Source organism: Tenrec ecaudatus, chromosome 9 (assembly GCF_050624435.1).
Source record: "Tenrec ecaudatus isolate mTenEca1 chromosome 9, mTenEca1.hap1, whole genome shotgun sequence".
Taxonomy (NCBI): Eukaryota; Metazoa; Chordata; class Mammalia; order Afrosoricida; family Tenrecidae; genus Tenrec; species Tenrec ecaudatus.
The window spans coordinates 60,088,839-60,108,899 of record NC_134538.1 but is presented as its reverse complement, the minus strand read 5'-3'; the positions used below and the strand labels follow the sequence as shown (position 1 = coordinate 60,108,899).

Genomic DNA, 20,061 nt, shown 5'->3' with positions numbered 1-20,061 from the left:
AGCAGTCTCTTCTTTTTGATCAAAGTTATTTAACAAAAGTTAAATTATCTCATAGGACAAAGAAAATTAGTAATGATTTCTTAATTATAATGATTATTTCCTTAGATCACTTGGGAGATGAGAGGTTACAAAAACAAAGTCAAGTAATTCCACACTATTAACATCCAGAGATCTTTTTTAATGCAATTACTGTTGTTGTTAGGTGTGAATAATTTATTCTTTTGGGGGGAGGAATGGTTTTTATTACATAATATTTAGTAGTTAAGCTTAATCAAGAAGGTCAACTTGTAAATATTCTGCTAAATAATCTTCATACACTATACATATTTGTTTCGGTGTGGTAACATTAAAATAATCTGTGTCCTTTAGCTGTACAATTTCACCAACTGGGAATAAATAAAGATCCACAAGACCTTTTCTTAAAGCAGATCAGACCAACAGAGATAAAATTATATTTATTGATAAGCTAAAGACTAACCCTGGGCCTTAGAAACACCAAACTGCAAAGTAACTCTTGGTGAGAAAGTATGGAAGAGGGTGCAGGGAAGGTGAGACTCTCACTTTGGAGTCTCAAAAGTGGTCTACTTGAAGTGAGTCCCCCACCCCCAACTGCTAAGCTGTATTAACAATATAAAGTAACTAGTCAAAATTCTGATCAAAATGGGTCTGGATGTGCCTTTTGAAGCCCTGCTGGTCACAGGCGGGAACTGCTCACTGCTCATGGCAACACCTTCCAGTGACTCTCAACATGTTTTTCAAAACTTGCTCTGATCGTAGTTCTGGGGGAACATTAACTCACAGAGAGGACACTTCTTGTGAACATCAAAGCTGGAATCAACGCAGAAGCCCGGGCCAAGCCCATGTACATGCTGACTTGGGCCACCAGGGGCAGAGGACACCTTCTCGTCCTCTGCCATCCTCAGGGTCTTTTAAACCAACGGGGCGACTCAGGTTTGCAGCAGGCTGGCTGCAGACAACATTGTGCCTTTGGATTTCATCTGGATAAAAAGCACCATCTGCTCCATCTCGTCTTTCCTGTGCTGCACAAGGATTGTCATACTGCTGAGCTGGCTGTGTACCGGGCAAGGTGGGAACCTGACTGTTTCTGCTCTGCGCACTTGTGGATACGTTGTGAGACCTGCTCTGTGCTCTGGGGATTCAGGCCTTCCATTTTCCTTTCAGCTTGGGTTTCTAGACTCCTTTTAATTTCTCTACAATTGTCTTCTACTTCAGCTAGTTGTAGTTTCACACTTGCAGTGATTTTCATTTGTTCTTTACATTTCAATTCCATTTTTGCAAGCTCATCAGCATATTTATTACATTTTGTTTTCTCTTCCTGCAAGGGTTGTTTACATTTTTTTATACTTTTCTGTTTTGTCAGCAATTTCTTTGGTCATTTCACAGACTTGCCCTTTCGTTACCATCTCAAAATCAGTCTCAGCTGCAGACGGTCATGGTTTTGCATCTCCAGTAGGAACAGCTGCAGTTAGGTCTGTGTTTATTGAGACATCATTCACTTCCTGCTGGTTCCCAACTTTCTTTGTGAAAACACCATTATTGGCGGACTGGTCTGATCGCCTGTTGATTTGTTTTTGGAGGGGCGTTTCTTGAACTTTTCTTTATAATGATCTGCAGCCATCTGCAGGCGACGCTTCAGAACTTCCATCTCTCTTCTCAGCTCGTGCGCTACTATATCAGACTTTTCCTGATCTTTTTTTACAGCGCTCAGTTTAAGTTCTGCCACAGCATCTGCTAACTGCTTTTGACTTTCTCGTTTTCCAGACGTGCAGTATGTAGATCTGCCATCGTCTTATCACGCACATTTACAGCATCTCTAAGATCTTTGGCCAGAAAGACAACTTCCTGTCGAGTTTCCTGAACCTGTTCCGCTGCTTTACGAAGCTGTTCTTTTAAAAGACATGTATCTTCCTTACTTGAAGTAAGCAAAACAGTCCTTTGAAGATTTTCCTTTGCAGCCAAGCAGAGCTGCAGCCTACCAATCTCTTCTTTGAAATGAGTAATCATGTTTTCTTTGCTCCCATCTAAATTTTTTAAAGTCTGAACCTCTGACACAAGCTTGGTATTTTCTGTGTTCTTCCAATGTACCTTATACATTTCCTTCCCGTGTCCCTTTCTGTCTTCAAGTACCTTCCAGTTGTTCTCTTTCATGTTGTACCTTCCTGAGTTTGTCTGTTAAGCCGTCCAGTTCTGTTTCTTTTTCGATTGCTTCGTGTGTCACCGACACAGTATCTTCTTCAAGTCGGGCAGCTTTGGATGCAGCATCCTTATATTTCTTCTTAAAGTCTTCATTTTCTTTTTTTAAATTTTGGGATACTTCAATAAGACCCTCTTGCTCTGCTTGTAGTTGGTCGTGTTAATCCTTTCTGAGGATTAAGTTCACTTTCCATTCTTCCAACTCGTTCTCCAAGCTGTGCTGTTTCTTCCTCCAGAAGAGCAATTAACTTCAGCAGTTCTTCTTTCTCTGTCATGATTTTTTCAATTTTCAATTTTCAACTCAAGGAGGCCAGCTTTTGTGGTCACCATCAACATGTCCGAACTCTCTTCATCTTCCATAGTAAGCAATTCTTCAACTGGAGAGGCAGCTCGAAACTGGAAAGGTGTACTTGCTCCACGAATTTCACCTTTGTGTGCAACGTAACAAAACTGATAAAATTCTCCATCATCATTTGGAAGATGATGTCCTTGAAAAGCGTGAACACTATTGACTGTTGATCCACCTACATAATGTTCAGGCATAGGGGACCATAAAAACGTGTAATAATCACGAGCTGTACTCCATCCAACCTTGAATATACCAACCCAATCTTTTGGATGGAGATGGATATATGGGGTTAAGGTATAATAGCATTCCAGATGTACATTAGGAAGATAACTCTTGGCCACATTTTGAAAGATGACATGTGCAAAGTTGGATGTCTGCAATGGGACTTCTTGAAAGGATGTCATTGTGTATCTGGAGGGGTCCGGAGTAGAGGAGGTGTGCTAGTGACGACTCAGATCCTGAGACGCCATCACCTGCTGACACTCTTGAGCCGTTGCCTCCACCGTCCCCAGAATGGTGACCTCTCCCTTCAGGGCTGGGAGCCAGTGTCGAATAATTTATTCTTTTTGTCTAAAATGTAAGAGCAAATCAGTTGATCCCTTTATAATTTAGACAAAATAAGAAGTACATGGAGTATCATATATGAATATTTTAGCTCTTATTTTTCTGAAGAGAAACACTTGCATTATTATCAAAATTTTAGGTAAATAAAAGTTGTTGATGTGGTTAGATGCCATGGAGCCAGTTCCAACCAATGGCAACCCTATGTACACCAGAAAGAAACCCTGCCTGGTCCTGTGCCATACTCAGAATTGTTCCTATACTGGAGCCCATCATTGACAGTGCCATGTCAAGCCATTCCTGAGCGGTCCTTCCTCCACTTAGCTGCCTCTCCCTTTTACCAAGCATGATTTCCTTCTCAAGGGATTTCCTTCTCCAGAGTCCTCAAAGTAACACCCTGATTTTTGATACTCTAAACCGGAGCAGCAGATTTACCCAAAGCAATGCATCTTTGGATCTCTTCATCACTTCTTCTATGAGCATTGATTTGAGACCCAAGCAAGATGAAATCCTTGACAATTCCAAGCTTTCCTCAATTTATCCTGAAGTCCTCTACACTTTCAGCAAGAAAGAGTGTGTCAACTGCATCTGGCAGGCTGTTAATAAGCCTTCCTCCACTCCTGACGCCACACCCTTCTTCACAGCAGCAATTTTCTCTGATGATCCCTCACCATGTAGATCGAATAAGGATGTTGAAAGAATACAACTCGGTCCCTCTCCTTTCTTGACTTTAAACCATGTAGCAATCCCTTGTTCTAGGCTCACAACTGTCTCTTGATCCATGAACAAGTTCCACAGAAGCACGATAAAGTGTTCTGGAATTCCAAGTCTTCTCAAGGCTATCCATAGATTTTTAATGTTACATACACACATTTGAGTACCATGGTATAGTCAATAACCCAAATAAACATCTTTCTGGTGTTTTCTTCATTCAGCCAAGATCCCTCTGACATCAACAATGATGTCCCTTGTACTAAGTCCTCTTCTGAATATGGCCAAGACACCTACTAACTCTCTTTTAATGTACTGTTAAAACTATCATCACATGATCTTAGGCAAAATTTTAGTTGCTTGTACTATCAGTGATACTGTTCTATAGTTTGAGCCATCTCTCTTAAGAATAGGTGTAAATAAAGATCTCTTACAGTCATTTGACCAACTAGCTAGCTCTCTGCCAAGTTTCCCGACATAGATGAGTAAGTGATTCCAGTGTTTCATCAACTTGTTTAAACATTCCAGCCGGTATTCCATCAATTCCTGCAACCTCGGTTTTTGCTAATATTTCAAGTGCAGTTTGAATTTCTTCCTTCAAAACTATTGATTCTTGCTAATGTGCTACCTCCCCAAATAGCTGAATGTAGACTAGTTCTTTTTAATATAGTGTCTTTGTGTATCCTTTCTATCTTCATTTGATGCTTCCTGCATCATTTGATATATTGCCTATAGAACCTTTCAATATCACAATTCAAGACTTGAATATTTTTCTTGAGTTCTTTCAGCGTAAGGTATGCTGAGTAATCCCTTAGCACAAGAACACTTTGTTTTAACAATATGGTATTCTGTGATTCTCACCTTCCCTATACAATTGCTGAAGACAAAATGGGTGCATAAGTTAATGTACTGAAGATAGCTGATGGTGCCTGGCTATCAAAAGATATAGTGTCTGGTCTCTTAAAGGCTTGAAGATAAACAAGCAACCATCTAGTTAAGAGGCAACAAAGCCCACAAGGAAGAAGCCCACCAGCGTCTGTGACCGTGAAGTATCTATAAGATCAGGTAACAGGCATCTAAGACCTATAATAAAAACATACCCAAGGTAAATGGGGGGGGGGGGCATGGAGTGGAGACCCAATGCCAATCTGTAGTCAATTGGACATCCCCTCACAGAGGGGTCACAGGGAAGAGATAACCCAGTCAGGGTGCAGTATAGCACTGATGAAACACACAATGTTCCTCTAGTTCTTTGGTGCTTCCTTCACCCCACTATCATGACCTCAATTCTCCCTTAGAAATCAGATTAGACCAGAGAATGCACACTGGAACAGATAAGAGCCTGCCACACAGGGAAGCCAGGATAGATAAACCCCTCAGGGTCAACAAGGAGCATAAGGGGAGGTTGGGGGAGACAGAGGGAATTGATCACAAGGATCAACCTAGACACCCCTCCCAGGGGGACAAATAATGGAAAAGTGGGTGAGGGGCGACAGAGATGATGTAAGATATGGACATAATAATCTACAGCTCATTTGTGAGGGAGGGCAGGTGGGAGAAGGAGAGGGAAGAGATGCGGAACTGATATCAGGCTCAAGTGGGAAGAGACTGCTTTGAAAATGATGATGGCGGCATATGTGCAATTTTGCTTGACACACTGGAGGAATGTATGAATTGTGATAGAGATGTAAAGACCCCAATAAAAGTATTTTTTTTTAATGTGCTGAAAAACTCGACCTATGCACGAGCATATATGGTAGGTATAGAGGGATAATACAACTGTTGCGCTTACATTTTGGTTTTGCCGTTGCTCTATTTCTTTATGAATAAAGCTAGAGGGAGTAAAAGGCGCATGCAAAAAGAGAATGAAGAAAAGGAGAAAGAGAGGGAGAGTAAAGGGGTGATGTGCTTTGGTTTGTTAAGTTTTCTTCTTGAGCTTCAAATTATCTGAAGAATTTCCACAGCATTTTAAAGTGGCGAATGATGTGGAAATAGTTCAAAACGTTGCAAAATAAGATTTGGAATATTTCAAAAGAATCATTCCTCCCATCATAATTGAAAATTTATACTGACAAGCTGGTGGTCATGAAGTAATAACTATTCGTTCCAAGAACTGGATCGTCTATTCTGTCCCATTTCATGCCCTACTTATAGTGGCGATTATTTGATTCCATTCTAACATTTAATTAATGATTCACAATCAGACTACTAAAGTTAAGCAGTACTGTGTTATTATTCTCAAATACCTTTAGATCCAAAAGAACTTTGGCTCTTATAATCAACCTCCCATCCCACCCCATGCATACACAGGTAAAGAAGGAAAACTGAGGAGAAACAAATTACTTTATCAAAGTGAGACAGAAGATCAAATTCATTCACATATCTTTCTTCTAACCCCCAAGAAGAGCATTCATTGAAGTTTAAGATCCCCAAGTCAACCAATTTCTAATTGTAAGTAGAATTTTTAAGTGGTGATGAACATATCTGGATTCATTCATACAATAGCACCTGCATGACTGTCTTGTTCAGTCTCTCTCATCCATAGTGTGTCTTTCCTGTTTTTCCATAAAAGCAGGATCACTTAGTTAGGTATATCACTCACTGCACAACTGTCTGCATGGCTGGCATCTGCAAAAACAACTTTCCCCCATGGCCCTGTCTTTAAGGAGCCTGTCTGACATGAAAGCTAATAATGAGCAGAACCTTGAGAACTTTAGTAAATTGAGTGACAGGTAAATTTTAAGGCTTCAATGCAAAAAAGGGTTTTTGTAGTGCCTCTTTAGGCTGGGTAGCTACTAGAATTAAGACAGGATTTATTCACTGGAAGAAGTATAGGAAAATAAAGTACATATTATATCCCAATGGGAAATGACTAAAGGTTGAAATAGGAAATAAAAATCATTATTTGTGTTTTCAAATTTAAAAAGGTAGTTCAGATAAATTCTATTTATATGATCATGTACATCAAGTGAGTCTTAGTCAACATATTAAACAATATTGATTAGCAAAATTTGCGAACACATTCGTCTTCTGTGCATGGTTTTTATTTATGCATAGATTAAGATTAATTTAATTAGAGTCACCTGGGGAAAATGTACTACATATTTTTGGATCAGAGGAAGAAATTGTATACATAGATTTGGAATAATGAAACAGCTTCAAACCTGCCCATACATATTGTTTGCTGTATTTGCCTAATTTCCAAACACATGGTTACAATTTAGTTTTCAATTCAACACCAATCATCTCCTTTTAAAAAAGATATTTCAGTCCCCTCTTGGTAAAACCTTATAACTGACAATTATCAAATATCTTTTACACCTGGGGAATCTCAAACCATTACAACACACGACATTTCTAATTATTCTATAATCAGTTGTCTTCTTTCACTCTCAAATAATAATGAAATGTTGGCCACGTATAATTTAAAATTTATAAGTAAAAGTTTTTAATTTAGACAAGTAGCTAAATAATTATTATAGGTAAAGTATTTCTTTCCCCTTTATAATTTTTTTTTCTTCTTTTACATTTTATTAGGGACTCATACAACTCATACCACAATCCATACATATACATACATCAATTGTATAAAGCACATCCATACATTCCCTGCCCCAATCATTCTCAAGGCATTTGCTCTCCACTTAAGCCCCTTGCATCAGGTCCTCTTTTTTTTCCCCTCCTCCCTCCTCCTTCCCCCCTCCCTCATATGCCCTTGGTAATTTATACATCGTTGTTTTGTCACATCTTGCCCTATCCGGAGTCTCCCTTCCCCCCTTCTCTGCTGTCCCTCTCCCAGGGAAGAGGTCACATGTGGATCCTTGTAATCAGTTCCCCCTTTCCAACCCACTCACCCTCCACTCTCCCAGCATCGTCCCTCACACCCTTGGTCCTGAAGGTATCATGCACCCTGGATTCCCTGTACCTCCAACCCTCATATGCACCAGTGTACAGCCTCTGTCCTATCCAGCCCTGCAAGGTAGAATTCGGATCATGGTAGTTGGGGGGAGGAAGCATCCAGGATCCGGGGGAAAGCTGTGTTCTTCATCGATACTACCTCACACCCTAATTAACCCATCTCCTCTCCTAAACCCCTCTATGAGGGGATCTCCATTGGTCGACACTTGGGCCTTGGGTCTCCACTCTGCACTTCCCCCTTCATTTAATATGATATATATATACATATATATACATACATATATACATATACACATATATACACATACATACACACACTTATATCTTTTTTTTTTGCATGATGCCTTATACCTGGTCCCTTGGGCACCTCGTGATCGCACTGGCCGGTGTGCTTCTTCCATGTGGGCTTATTTGCTTCTGAGCTAGATGGCCGCTTGTTCACCTTCAAGCCTTTAAGACCCCAGACACTATCTCTTTTGATAGCCGGGCACCATCAGCTTTCTTTACCACATTTGCTTATGCACCCATTTGTCTTCAGCGATCCTATCATGGAGGTGTGCAGTCAATGATATGATTTTTTGTTCTTTTATGCCTGGTAACTGATCCCTTTGGGACCACTCGCTCACTCAGGCTGGTGTGTTCTTCCATGTGGACTTTGTTGCTTCTGAGCTAGATGGCCGCTTGTTTATCTTCAAGCCTTTAAGACCCCAGTCACTATCTCTTTTGATAGCCGGGCACCATCAGCTTTCTTCACCACATTTACTTGTTCACACACTTTGGCTCCAGCCGTTCTGTCGGGAGAGTGAGCATCATAGAGTTCCAATTTAATAAAAGAAGGTATTCATGCATTGAGGGAGTGTTTGAGTAGAGGCCCAAGGTCCTTCCGCCACCTTAATACTTGACCTATAAATATAGACACATAGATCTATTTCCCCATCCTCCTATATATATTTGCATGTACATGTCTTTGTCTAGACCTCCATGAATGCCCTTTGACTCCTAGCTCTTTCCTCCATCTCCCTTGACTTTCCTCCTGCCCTACTACCATGCTTCATCGCCACCTGGGCTAGAGTATACCTCTTCTCTAAGCAACCTTACCCTTGATCATTTCCCAGCAGGCCTGCCACTCCCACTTCTCTACCATTTGGGGTCCCATGTTTTTCCCTTGTCCCTGGGTTTGTTAACACCACTTCCTTACCCCCCCTACCCCCCCACCCCAAGTCCCCCCGGAACTGTCGGTCCCGTTGTTTTTCCTCCAGATAGTTCATCCAGCCTGTCCTATTCAGACAGACCTGTGGAGTCACTAACATGCACGAAAACAAGACAGAAGAAAACAAAGCAACAGTATACAACCAGACAACAAAACAACAAAAACAAACCACTGACAAAGAACAGAATAAAACAGTTCACAAGAGAAAAGCTTGTAGTTAGTTCAGGGATCATTTGCTGGCCCTTAGGAGCGTTTTCCAGTCCAGTCTGTTGGGGCACCACGCCCTGGCCCCGAAGTCCACTTTCAGCATTCCCTGGGGACTTTGCCACTCCATTCCCTTGCTGTTCCGCTGCACTCCCCCAGTGATTTGCCTCGGTGTGGTGGGATCAGGTCAGTTGCGATTCCCACACTGTCTCCGGTGCTGTCCCCTGTATCGCCCTTAGTCACTGAGGGGCATCATGTCTCATAGTGGGGCCAGCCATGTTGTTCTCTCTGTGGACTGGCTGCTCTACTCAGGAACATCATCATCACGGCCTGGTGGGCCAGGCTGTGCTCCACTCTCTCCTCCTGCCCCTTCATCTGCTCCCGTGTGCTCTGATCAAATATGTCCATCTCCCAGAGCTGCAGAGTCAATGTCGTCCTTTGGAAAAAAAATTTTTTTGGGGGAGGGGCAGGAATCCACTTAATTTATGGTGCTGTGGCCAGCCTCCCCCCTTTATAATTTTTCTGGCAATAAAATTGATTAGAATTTATTTATACCTCTAAGCCCCTCCTTTATGAATAATTAAAAAAATCAGTTCAATAATTTTGGCAAGAAATTACATAATTTGTGGAAATTAAGTAGTTTTTGGATCAAGGACATTTTTTCAATGTTTTCATGAAATGTCTTATTTTATACTTATGATATATGAAACATCAAAAATTCATTTTAAATTGAAGAAATAATTAAACACCATAAGTATATAAAATGCTCTAAAACTTTAGGCTAAAAATTGTCTTACTATGTAGTGCTTTTTTAGTTATGTTATAATTTAATTTTCAAATACCATGAAGAAGAGTAATCACCTATGTAGTATTTAAAGGGGCAAACTTATTTTTTTTTAATTACCCTTGAATCCTTAGGGTCTTCTTTGTGGAGGAAGTTGCAGGTTTTTTGGGGTTTTTTTTGCATTATCATAAAGAAAATGATCACATTCTTTGAACCTGCTGGTCACAGAATTCTGTCTTGGTTTCTGAAGGAAAGATAAACAGTCCTGAAAATAACCTAATCCTAAACAAAGCTTAAACAATGTTTTGAGTACCACATTGAAAGACCAGTCTGTTAAAGAATTAATATATTAGAAATACATTACTGACTAATTCACTGACTCACTCACTGTCTCCCTCACTCATTGACTCATTAACTCTCAGTCACTCACTTACTCACTCATTCACTCATTCACTCACTGTCTCACTCACTTATTGTCTCACTCACTCACTTACTGATTCACTCACTGACTGACTCACTCACTATCTCATGCATTCACTGACTCACTCACTCACTGACTCACTCACTGTCTCACTTATTCCCTGACTAAAAAAAAAAAAAAAAGAAATACATTACCATGTACTCTATAGGAGTACTGTGGGATATAAATGGTCTGTGATCTTTAAGTACTTATCAACAACAGGCTATATGGAAAACTTGAAGAATGAAAGTTCCTTCAGTGAAGTCCTAAGACCTGGTTCAGCATTTATTAATAGTGACACAGAGGAAAGAGAGGTCAGGAATGAATTGATACCCATCATTGAACAATACTGAAAGCACTAATTAGCCTAAGTTTCTCTCTCTTCTCTTTTACTTTGTTCTTAAAATCAATTTAAGTTTTATTATATAACAACCAGGAAGGGCTTTATTGGTCTAACAGGCTGAAATGAAAGGAAAAAGAAAGAACACTTTTTTCCTGTGGGTTGTAGTTTTGAGGGCTCTTTTTAGGCCTCACATCATAATTTGTGTGAGTCTGTGCATGTGTGTCTTTGTGCATGTCTCTAATTTTTTGTAATGAGAACACTGGTTCTCTTTACTTTTTAAAAGATTTTTCTTGGCCACCCATGTAGTATAGTGGTTAGAAATCTGTGTGTAAATAGAGTGTAAAGATGGCTTTTGGAGAGATTCGAGGTATAGAATAAAGGCAGGCTCTGTATACAGGCTGATCCTTCCAGCAGAAGATGTCTTGCAGCTTCTGGTACTGATCTATCTGTTCCTCTGGACCAGAGGTTGAAGGTTGCATACTGATAATCAACCGACAGCCATAATAGGCTCATTAAACTGACAGCGCTGATAGTCCACTGGAAAGCGTCTTGCCTGACTTTCTCAAAAAAGTTCGTAGCATTGATCAGAGCTTATGTTCATCATTTGCTCCAAGCCATTCTTTTTCCTCTATTATACATGAGGCAGCAGTGAAAGATAATAGTACGAGAGGAATGTGGGCAGAATTATTCCTATCACTTATAAAGCTCACTAACCATAAGTCTCTCTTATTGATGGAAGCTGCTCAAATAAGGCCAGGAATTTTACAACTGTTGGCCATGGAACCCGTTGTCTAGTCCTGTGTATGTCTTCATTACCTTTCTTTTACTATCCATCTATGTGTCACAAAGAGTACTGAGTACTACACACACTCCAGCTTGCTGGGCAAATAAAAAGAAAGTTCAAAGCCGCTGCCATTGGGCATATTTTGCCAGCAGAGTTTAGGCATTGCTACTCTGCGCCCATCCTTCACGGTCGTCGGTACACTTCTTAAAGACAGTTTTCTTTGAACTAGGACATAATGAGGAATTTAAGTTCTTAAAACTGACCAATCCCAACCCGAGGGTCAGGCTAAGAAGTTTCCTTCTTATTCTCATTTTGCAACATGCAGAGTTGAAATTTCAAAATTTGGTATAACATTTTGGCACCACCCACTTACATTTTAAGGAAGGGTTTGGTACAGTGCCGTAAAACATGTATTTCCCTTGAAAGGCAAGTGAGGATATTGTTTTGGCAACTGGGTGACACACATGTAATGGCCTAAATAGACTCTAAATGATATTAAAACAAGGTACTAGTAAAGAGTAGTCAAATTACTAAAAGGGTATCCATAATTTAATTGCATGAAGTGAAAGCTTGAAAAAGTTTAAAGTGGGAGGCAGAATTGAATGACAGTAGGATTTTCTCACTACATTAGATGACTTGCACTTGATACGGATTTTGATGGTTCAACAGACACATTCTTAATCCCTAAAAGGCAAAAGATAACTAGACAGGCAATTAACATAATTTCAGATTAAAAGATATAAAATTAGCATATGTGGGATAATTAAACTGTACTTGCAGGTGAGCCATCCATCAGAAGGGAGGTTGATTGATGGTTGTTTCAGGAGAGTGCATAATTTCTAAGTTAAGTCCTCCAGCTGGTTTGGCTACCAAGCCAGGTAATTGGTCTTCTTCAAGTGAGAAAGATGTACCGAAGATTTTGTGCCCGGTAATTTTGCAGTATTTAGACTTTTCTTTTAGTTTTTACTTACTTGAAAGGCAAATATAACCTGCTAGCCTAAGGCAGAAGATGATAAGGATTACAATAGCCGGTGGCAAATGTATGATTGACCTAACTGACGGTCATCAGGCAACCTTGGAAGTAAAAGAAATCTGAAAAATTTAATGTTTTATAGGATTTTGGAAGATACTTGTTCCTGCCTATAGTAAGCATTTTAGCTTTTAAAATTTAAAGAATATTTCAGCTCTCTTGATTTAGAAGGAGCTTGTACAGTGACAAAGAGGCAAAGTTCTACTTACTACGTTCTTGTGGGCAGGCTGTTCTCTTCCTCAAAACTTCTTAGAGGTCTATAAAGTCGCTAGACTTATCCCCAATCTTGTAATTTCTTCTTGATGTCCAGAGGCAGATTTGTAAGCCTATCTTTTAACATCATTATTCCTGTGGGACTCTAGGATACAGATACGTAGGTTTTATTACAACCCTTGTAACTTTTAAAATGCCATCTGGTTCTCTTGAGAGCTTTGATCAATGGTGGCTAGTATGCCATGATAATATAGACTAGTGTTTTCACGCCTAATTCACCACTACTTAACTTGTTACAGAGAATATTAGATTTTCTTTATAGTCTGAGGTTTAAATTTGCCCCAGTTTTTAAGAATGAATCTTAGAGGTGTGTCTGGAGGTATTAACCTTTGATTTCCCATCTGAAAAAGGGAAGAAGAGAGAATGAGATAGAGATTTTGAGCATTGTCTTGTCTCTTCACTATGCTAAACGCATATTTAGGAAAAGATGCTCCCTTTCCAAATCTGGGCTTCCAAAATTAACCATTGCTTAATGTGCAGTTCTCTGGTACAACCCACCCTATCTGGTGAAGCCTACATGCTTCTTACCTTTGGCAAATGATGACAATACAAAAGCCTTAACTCTGGATCTACTATTAAATTCTCTGCAGGAATTCGATAAGGCTGGCAAGTCAAAAGAATCCTTGCACTGTTTCTGGGTTTTACAAAAAGTGCCAACCTAGTAAAGAAGATCATTGGAGGACTGGAAAATATCATAAGACTCATAAAGTAAAACTCCATCTTGGTTTTATTTGTCTCAAGTTTATGGGATAATGTGACCTGACATACAATTCCACACCCTTTGTAACAGTTTTTGCCACTGCAACCAAGTCAATTCTGACTCAAGCAACACCATGAGCCAAGGGAGACCTACCTGCAAATGCTCATGAGGACAGGAAGCCACCTCTTTTCTCCATGGAGCAGCTGGTGGTCCTGAACTGCTGATGCTGCAGGTAGCAAGCCAATGTGTAACCACCAGGTCTTCTTGCTAATGTTTTAAAGAGACAGACATCCTAATGGTTGGGTTTCTGCAGTGTTCTAGGAATAGTAGTTTGTCCAGATTAAATTAGAGCAACCCCCTTCTTGAGTCATTACTCACATACAGAGATACCCTTAAATTGCCCACATTATTCCTATACAACAAATTTAAAGATACATTTAGTCTACTGAGAAACTATGTTCTAGATATGATCATTTGAATTGGCTCATGCTCCTTGTCAGCAGAGTTCTAGAAATCTTGATTTAGTCTGGTCCCATTCTGAGAGCTTTTTCTTTTGTTGTTTTTCTATATTGAGAAGTCATTCATGTTGACATTTGTACTCTTTTTTTTTCTTTTTTTTATTATCTTTTAAAAAATTTTTTTTTTAATTTTAACAATTTATTAGGGGCTCATACAATTCTTATCACAGTTCATACATATACATACATCAATTGTATAAAGCACATCTGTACAGTCCCTGCCCTAATCATTTTTTTCTCCTCTTTTCTTTTTTTACATTTTATTACTCTTTTTATCAGTAAGTGCTTTAAGTTCACTTATCATCCCTCAAGCAAGGTTGTGTCATCTGCATATCATTTGTTGTTAATGGACTTTCTTCAAATCATGATGCTACATTCTTCATGTAAGCTGATACTTCATTCTCCCTCTTATAATCAGGTTTCTTGAATTACTTTCTCAACAAAGAGATGAGTGAATATGATGAGAAGGTACAACCCCGATACACACCTTTTCTGACTTTACACCATCCATTATATACCCTTGCTCTGTTTCTGCCTGTTAGTCTAAGTACAGGCTCCACATAAGAACCATTAAGTTTACTGAATTTTCAGATGTTTCAATTATGTCTATGACTTGTTATTATCCATATGGTCAAATATCTTAAACATAATCAATAAAGCCTAGATAAATATAGTTCTGTTATGCTTCCATCCAAGATCCACATGATATCAATGATACCCTTCCTTCACATTCTTTTCTGTAGCTAGCTTGAATACCTGACAGTTCCTATGTGGTGTATTGCTAGAACCATTTTTGAATTGTCTTTGGTAAAATTTTATTTGACTCTGGTATTAATAGTATTCTTTGAAATTTCTGCATCCAGTTTAACTATTTTCTTTGCATATTTCAAAGAATTAATTACTTCTAATTGTTCAGATTGCTGTCTTTCAGGTTTCTTAGTAAAAATGACTGAAAAAAGAATATGTAATTACCTGGGACAATTAAGAATATTTTGAGGGGATAAGATGTTAAAAAACTACATCATAGTGGTATTTGCAGAGTTTCTATTAGGCTTATAATAATTGAATAATAATTTTACACTTAAAATACAAAATAATTAATGCTTTTCCATTGGATTAAATATTTTAAAATATAAAGAAGCTAATGAAATAATATGATGAATTTCAATATTAAGTTATAGTAATGGTATTGAAACAATTATAAATATTCTGAGTATGATAATATATTTGACTAAGAAGCAGAATATTTGCCCTGAAATTTTCATAAATGAAATGTTAACATATCTGAGGGAAAAATAGATTAGAGACAGTGTAAAGTAAATGGTAGAAAGTAAAAATCATTAATAAATCCAATTGAAGAGTAAATATGTACTTATTGTACTACTTATAAGCATTATGTGCTTATAAATATATGGAAAGGTTGAGTGTATTTTAAAATCCAGAAATAAAGATCAGGACAAATATAAATTTGGTAAAATATAAAAATGAAATCACACTATTTGATATTAAATTTAAAATGATGTAACCTGGTATATAATACTCCCACTGCCACAAAATCAACTCAAAATCATAGTGATTCCATATAGAGTTTGGGAAACTGTAGATATTTACATGAAAGGACAACTTCCTCTTTCTTCCTCAGAGCTCTTGGTAGATTTGAACCAACCATCTTGTGGTTAGTAGTCAATATCCAACCCACAAAGATAACTTGTATTGGTCTTTGCATTTCTTTCCATAAAAATTTATGAGCCTGATCCATTATTGTTTGACCAAGAGTCCACAAACTATTACTGCTGCTTAGATTATGTACTGCATTTATTAATTTAGGTATGGTATCCAATTATTTCTCCCTACAATATTCTAAAAAGACCCATACAGCCTATAAAACATAAACTATTTACTTGCTATCTGTAAAGGGCACATGGTAAAAGCCTTCCAGTTTGATAGCCATTGGTCACTCTTGGAATGATGACAAACTGCCCTTGTAGTGAAAAGCCTGCTATCAATAACACATAAATGAATGAGTATGGCTAAAGGCTAACTAAACTTTATGCACAAAACAGGTGCCAGCCCATGAGAGGATAGTTTCCTGAACCCTGCCAATACTGATCATTTTTTTTTTTTTACTACTTTTTAACATGTAACCTGTATACCAGCTGCCTCTAATTCTGCGGTTGCTGTTAGGTGTCATCGGGTTGGTTCCAACTCATAGCAACTTTATGCACAACAGAAGGAAACACTGCATGGTACCAACCTCCCTCCCAATTGTACCTCCCCCTGAGCCCATTGTTGTAGCTACTGTGCCATCCCATCACACTGAGGGCCCTCCTCTTTTCTGCTACCCTTCCACTTTACCATACAGGATGTCTTCTCCAGGGTCTGATCTCGCCTGACAATGTTTCCAAAGTGTTTAAGATGGGAGCATGTACATAGGTATACACAAGAGATAAAACTCACAACCATGCAACCCAGGAACAGGAATGGGAATATAGATACCAAAAGGGTAGGGGAGAGAGGGGGAGAGGTGGGGAAGGAGGGGAACACTGATTGCAATGAATCGCACATAACCATTTACCCCCATCCAGGGGGAAGAACAACAGAAACTAGAGGGGAAGGGAGAGAGTGGCCGGTGTGAGTTTGAAAATAATTAATCTATAATTTGTCAAGAAGCCACGAGAGTTGGGGAGGGCGGAGGTATTGTACATGAGCTGGACAAGAACAACTCAGATTCTGGTATAAAAACAAAACAGTTTATTCGAAAAGGAGAGAAAGGAAAAGAGAAGACCTGTGCAGGGAGCAGCCCCCTGAGTCTGAAGAGAGTGACTGGCCTTGATCGCTTACAGACTTGGGTTTTTATAAGGAGGAGTAAACAAAGGGGGCTTTGCAGCTGTGTAAGTAAGCCAGAACAGAAGTAGACCTTGCTGGTAGTCTTGACATTTTAAAACTTTTTTTTTCTCCAAGAATAGTGTGTGGCCTTATCTTGTAGCTGCTATTTTCTGGCCAATGTTTGTTTGACCTTAACCTCAGGGAGAGTTCCATAGCTTGATACAGAACGGAGACTGCTACAAGATGTTTCCACTCAGGCTAACTATCACATTCCTCCCTGTGCTTGTTACACCTGTGAATCTTCCAGGTGCAAGCATTCATAGGGCTGTGGCGGGAGCTGACTCTGGGCTATCTGCTCATATGATTTACTTAGTACCAACAACTTGACAGACTGTACTCGGTCTTGTACAAACTTCACTATTTTATTGATGATTAGCGGGCCACAAGTTAGTCCTATTAAAAGCAAAAGCAGAAGGCCTGCTAGGCTGGAGATTAGGGTGGTGAGCCATGGAGACCAGCTAAACATTTGCTGGAACCAACTTTCTTGGCTTTTTCTGTTTTCTTCTCACTCACTTAATCTTTTTCTGACTAAAGCTAAGCTATTTTTGATTATTCCTGAATGGCTGGCATAAAAGCAGCAAGTTTCACCCAGAGCCATACAAAGGGCTCCTTAAGAAATAAAAGGTCCAATCCTCACCTGTTTTCTAATACTACTTCAGCAAGGGAATTAAGATACTTGTAGACCATTATCAATTTGCTGGCTTAGCATTTTATAATTTTCATTTGCCTGTATTAGGGTTGCCGTTCCTACCGATGTAGATCCAGCAATGGCAAGTCCCACAAGTAAGGCTACTGTACTGATGACACTTACCTCATACTACACTTTTCCTTTTGTCATTGGCTGACCTCGCTTAGCATAATTTCCTCCAACTCTTCCCATGAAACATCATGTTTCATGTGATCATCAGTGCTTTTTAGAGATGGATAGTACTCCACTGTGTGTATGTGACAGAGTTTACAGATTCAATCATTGACCGATGAAGATTTAGGTTGTTTCCAACTCTTTGCGATTGTCAACTTGTGCCACAATAAACATTGGAGCACAGACAATTGGTCATGATTTATTCATTACATCTTCTGGGTATATGCCCAGTAGAGGGATAGCTGGGTCATAAGGTAAATCAATTTCCATTTTCTTTAAATATCACCAGATTGTTTTCCACAGAGGCTGTTCACATATGCAATACTACCAGCTGTGGAGGAGAGTTCCTATCTCACCATATCCCCTCAAATGTTGGATAATGTTGCTCTCTGATTTTCTGATTTTGGCTAACCTCAAGAGTGTTAGATGGTATCTCATGGTTGTTTTGATTTGCATTTATCTGATGACTAATGAATGGGAGCATTTTCTCATGTTTATTGGCCATAGAGGTGTTCTCCCCAGTGAAATTTATTTTCAGTTCCTTTGCTCACTTCTTCAAGGGGTTAACTCTTTTTCCTCTTTTTGCAGGACAGGTGGGTATTGTAGATTTTAGTAATAACCTCTTTGTCTGTTGTGTCATTGCTAAAAATCTTCCAGTCTGTGGGATGCCTTGTTACCCTCTTGGTTAGGTCTTTTGATGCAAACAGGTGTTTTATCCTTAGTAAATCCCACTTGTTGATTTCAGGTTTACCTGTGTGTGTACCCTTCCCTATTGCAGTTAGTCTTTGTATTCCCTGGGTCAAGGTTCTTAGGTTTGTCCTGATTCCTTCACTGATGGTCCTGATCGTTTGGGGGTTTACATCTAAGACTGTGATCCACCTGGAGTTTGTTCTTGTGCATGGGGTGAGGTAAATATCTTGTTTCATTTTTCTACATGTACCTATCCATTGTTTCCAGTACCACTTGTTGAATAGGGCATGAGCCTCCCACTTTATGCTTTTGGTGCCCTTGTAGAAGATCAGCTTTATATGCTGATGGTTTTACTTCTGGGTTTTCTGTCCTTTTCCATTGGTCTGAGTACCTGTCATTATGCCAGTACCATGCTGTTTTGACCATCGAGGCAGTGTTGTAGGTGTTAAAGTCAGGTAAAGTGAGCCCTCTGACTTTGTCCTTCTTGAGGAGTTCTGTGCTAATTCTGTACTTCTTCCCTCTCCATATGAAATTTGTGATCAGTTTTTCCAATTATTTGAAGAAGGTGGTTAGTATTTGAATCAGGATAGCATGAAACTTATAAAGTGCCTTGGGTAGGATTGACATATTTACTGTGTTGAGTCATCTAATCCATTCGCATGGGACATTCTTCCATTTGTGAAGGTCACTTTTGGTTTCCTGTAGTAGGGCTTGTAGTTGTCCTTCTCTAGGTCTTTTTGTTTTTGTCGTTAAATATATCCCTGAATATTTCAATTTGTTCTTGGCTATTTTGAAGAGTGCTGGTTTCTTGATCTCCTCTTCCATGGTCTTATCCAATGTATAACAAACCAATCTACTTTTATTTGTTGATCTTGTATCCTGCCACTCTTTCATATTCCTCTGTCACTGTCAATACTCTGGTTGTGGAGCTTTAGGGGTTTTCAATGTACAGAATCATGCCTTCTGAAAATAGTGATAATTTCACCTCCTCTTCCTCTCCCAGTTGAATCCCTTTAATGTCCTTCTGCTGTCTTGTGTTGTTACCTAGGACCTCCAGTACAATATTGAATAGCAGTGGGGCCAAGGGACAAGGCTGGTCCTCTTTCTCAGTGGAATTGATTTCATCTTTCTCCATTGACCAGAATAACACAATACCAGATGCTTATTCCTCTTCAACACTTGATATTCTTGTTATACAATAAGATATTTGAATGGATTATATATTCCGTATATAATTTAGTATGAGCCAACCCAAATATCCACCGAGGCACTTAATTTTACCACAAAACCTGAAATAAAAATGTGCTGAAAAACTCAGCTTATACTTGAGTATATATGGTAGTTTGTATGTGAGAATAAGGAGATAAGCGAACAGATATTAAAACCAGTTATTATCATTAATTTTATGAGCTGATGTTGCTAGCAATTTTTATATATTGTAATGGTCAAAATTATCACTTCAATCTGTCAGAAAGATGAACAATCAATGTTTTAAAATAGTTGTTTCGTGAAGTAGTCTTACTATGATATATGTAACCATAAAGATGTGGAATATGAGGACTCC

The 20,061-nt window shown here is 39.0% G+C and overlaps 1 pseudogene; it reads right to left on the bottom strand.

Moving 5' to 3' along the window:
* Positions 1-639: 639 nt before the first annotated feature.
* On the bottom strand, positions 640-2,967 carry LOC142456373 (tax1-binding protein 1 pseudogene; annotated as a pseudogene).
* Between the last annotated feature and the right edge of the window lie 17,094 nt (positions 2,968-20,061).